Source organism: Trichechus manatus, unplaced genomic scaffold (assembly GCF_000243295.1).
Source record: "Trichechus manatus latirostris isolate Lorelei unplaced genomic scaffold, TriManLat1.0 scaffold00185, whole genome shotgun sequence".
NCBI classification, from domain to species: Eukaryota; Metazoa; Chordata; class Mammalia; order Sirenia; family Trichechidae; genus Trichechus; species Trichechus manatus.
This window is the reverse complement of record NW_004444121.1, coordinates 5,171,076-5,174,764: the sequence shown is the minus strand read 5'-3', so window position 1 is coordinate 5,174,764 and position 3,689 is coordinate 5,171,076.

Genomic DNA, 3,689 nt, shown 5'->3' with positions numbered 1-3,689 from the left:
AACGTTTACTACTTACATAATTGAAGCTAGGGCCTTCTCACTAGAAGAGAGCTGTTTTCAAAATCCCTTCTCTGGCTCTGCTCTGGAGGTTGGATGATATCTCAACTTTAGATAATGGTGCAGTAATAGCAAGAGTTGCCAGAGGGGCTGTACGTCTTACTGGCAACTCTCTTGTCTACAATAAATATCTATATTGCTTTGTTGTACTTTCTATAATGACAGTACCAAATACTGGAGAGGATTCAGAGAAACTGGCTCTCTCATACATTGCTGATGGGAATATAAAATGGTGTAGCCACTCTGGAAAAGTTTGGCAGTTTCTTTTAAAGAGAAACAATATACACTTACATTCATATGTTAAACATAATAAATCTCCTACTGCTTGGTAACCGGAATTGTTATTTCTGTTTTCAGCAGGTCACAAAAGGGGAGAATTAACTGCACATTGTCCATGAAAGGATTTTTTGGAATAGAGACTTTGCAAAAGATGACTAGGGCAAATGCTTCATATGGTAATTAGCACAGGGGATATAAAGTGCCACACAAAATCCTTGTGGTAGGCAGAGTAATGCCCTCCCTCAAAGATGCACACACCCTAATCCCTAGAAACAGAATATGCTATTTTATGTGGCAGGAGTCTGCAGATGTGACTAAGTTATGCAACTTGATATGTCTGTGGAACAAACAGAATTGAGAGGAGGAAAAATGTATTACGAAGAGTAGGGGCATTGATATCTGCATCTTACTTAGACATATGTTGAGATAGTATCTATATTTAATGGAATAAGAAATCGTATTTCAAAGATAACTAAGTTTTGCGGTTCCTCAAAAAATTAAACAGAATTATCATATGATCCGGCAATCCCACTTCTAGGTATATGCCCCCAAAGAATTGAAAGTGGTACTCAAACAGATACTTGTACATTAATGTTCATTGCAGCATTATTCTTAATAGCTAAAGGGCAGAAACAACCCAAATGTCCATCAACTGCTTAATGGATAAACATGATATATACATAATCTGGAATATTATTCAGCCACAAAGACAAATGCTCTGGTACTTGTGACAACATGGATGAACCTTGAAAGCATTAAGCTGAGTGAAATAAGTCAGACACAAAAGGAAAAATACTGCAGGATACCACTTATATGAAATATCTAGAATAGGCAAGTGCATAGAGACAAAAGTTTATTGCTGGTTACCAGGGTCTGGGGTGAGGGAGGAATGGAGAGTTACTGCTTAAGGAGTACTCCGTTTCTGTTTGGGATGACAAAATCTTTTGGAAATAATGCTGATGCTTGTACAACATGGTTAATGTAATTAATGTCACTGAATTGTGCAATTAAAAATTGTTAAAATGGTAAATGTTTTATGTATTTTACCATAATAAAAAAATAAGAACCAAAATTACTGAAATAACTGTCACATACTTGAAGAAGAGTGGGTATCAAGTTAATTAAACCCTCATTTTTTAATAGAGAAGCCAATAGTGTCTAACACTGAAAAATCCATGGATATGAGTTTATTGCCTGAAGTCATGGAAGTAACCTCCAGAAGAATGAAAAACAAAAAGGCTTAGAAACGGAGACTGGGGATGGAGGGGTAGTTAACTTAGATAGGGTTATCAAGGAAGATGATGTTTACATCCCCTTTAAGGCCCTATTCTGCTTTGAATTTTTGGTTGATACACATTTTTTCATTAAAGGAAGCAGGCTGAATCATTGCGTCTGAATTTTAGTAGGTAGTATGGATTTTTCCCCCCTTTCACAAGACTACCCTCACAGGTCAGTGGGACAATACATTCAGTGTTCATTAATGGGTTCGAATACATTGTCCCACTAATTGAAACCCTGAAAACCAGAGATCCACTGGAGTCCACTGGCACACATGTTCCCACATGAAAATTTTCTACTTTTCCTACCAAATATGTATACACGTCATACAATACCCTGCAGAAACAGTAATTTGTGGCACATGCCCATTTTTTCAGTTTCAAAGTCACAAAGGCTCCTGCCTTTGCAGCAGCATGCACTGTCAGTGGTAAAACAGCTTCCCAATAAACCTGAGAGCAGGAAAAAGTGGGTGGGCAACAAGTATCTCACAGATCGTGAAAGAGTTAAAGAAAAGCAGGGAAAACATTCCTGACAGAAAAACAGCATGTGCAAACACTTAGAGAAGGTACTGAACACAGACACTGACACAAAAATACATACACACTTGGTTCCCAATCCCCACAACACACACCTGAACACACCCTGGAGAAACGCCAGACCAGGGACCCACCAGGAACACATACACACTTAGGAGACGGAAAGGTATAGTCATGGGTGGTGGGAAGCTGAGGATGGGTGAAAAACTAGGAAGACAGGAAGCAAGCTACTCCCATCAAGGACTTTGACTAGACACTGCAGCAACCAGTGTCATCCTGTTTCTGTCACCACCACCCCTTCCTTGGCCTGAGTTCTGCTACAAGGTTTCAGTGCCCGCCTAGAGAGATCAGACTACACAGGCACAGACAGGCAGCTTCCTCACTCTTCTTAAAAATGCTGTGGGTTAGGAAAGTGACTTTATAGTCTAGCTCTTCTCTGTTCCAATCCCAGCAGCTTCAATATCCAACCTCAAAGTATTAATCACCATCAGTTCTTTTCCATCATAACCCTACACTGCCTGTGGTGAGAATTACTGATACATAAAGATCTCTCCATCAGAGTCTGCTTGGTGCTAGGATGCCCAATAAGAGGAAACCCAGAGGCCAGTGGACACCTCAGTTACTAACCTTCTCTCCCTTAGAAACTGGTATTAAATATACTGACCATGGTTTTAACAAAACCTATAAATTGTGTCTCATGTTGCCATGTGTCTATTGTGCCTACTTTTCTCCCAGTTCATGTTTGCTGGGTTTTTTTCCAAATTACCTTTTAGAAGAATCCATTTTACGTGAGTTATGTGAATTCTTAGCAGAATCTCAACAGTTTAAATCTACATACAAGTCTTGCCTCATTCTTTAACAAACTTTCCTTATTTCTCTCCTGTGTGGATTATCTGATGTTAAAAAGGGACACATTTTCAGTTAAAAGTACCATACCCCTCACTATAAAACAAAAACATTTTGAAGAGACCCAAACAAAAAAATTACTTAAAAAAAAACCTAGGTCCATCACACTTGAAAGTGCAAGGATCCCAGTTAATTTTCTTGAAGCTGATATAGATTATAAAGAGAGAAGGAAAGAAATACAAGTGGTTAAATGAAATACCTAATGGTACCTTAAGGTCTGGTGCTATAAAAACTTGATCTAAATAGTTATATTTAAATGGCACTTGCCTACTCAAGCAGAGGGCCATCCTCTGAATCTGAAGGAAGGCATGCTGCCTTAGAATTTTTACCACATAATTCAGCAGCCTGTCTTTAGCTAGAAGCTCACTGGAAGATGGTTAAATCCCTTAAAAGTTGAATCTCCAAAATAAAAGCCATAAAGTGACTTTTTTTCTCTCCAGTATGACTTTGATAATGTAAAAGTGAAGAATTCATCAAATAAGACAGATTTACACTCTACTATGAACTTTACAATGCTGAGTTAAAGCTGACTGTGCACTAAAGGGCTCCCGACACTTCTAACATTTATAAGATTTCTCTCTCATGTGAATTTTATGAATTTTCTCATGACTAGTAAGAGTTATTCTCTGACTG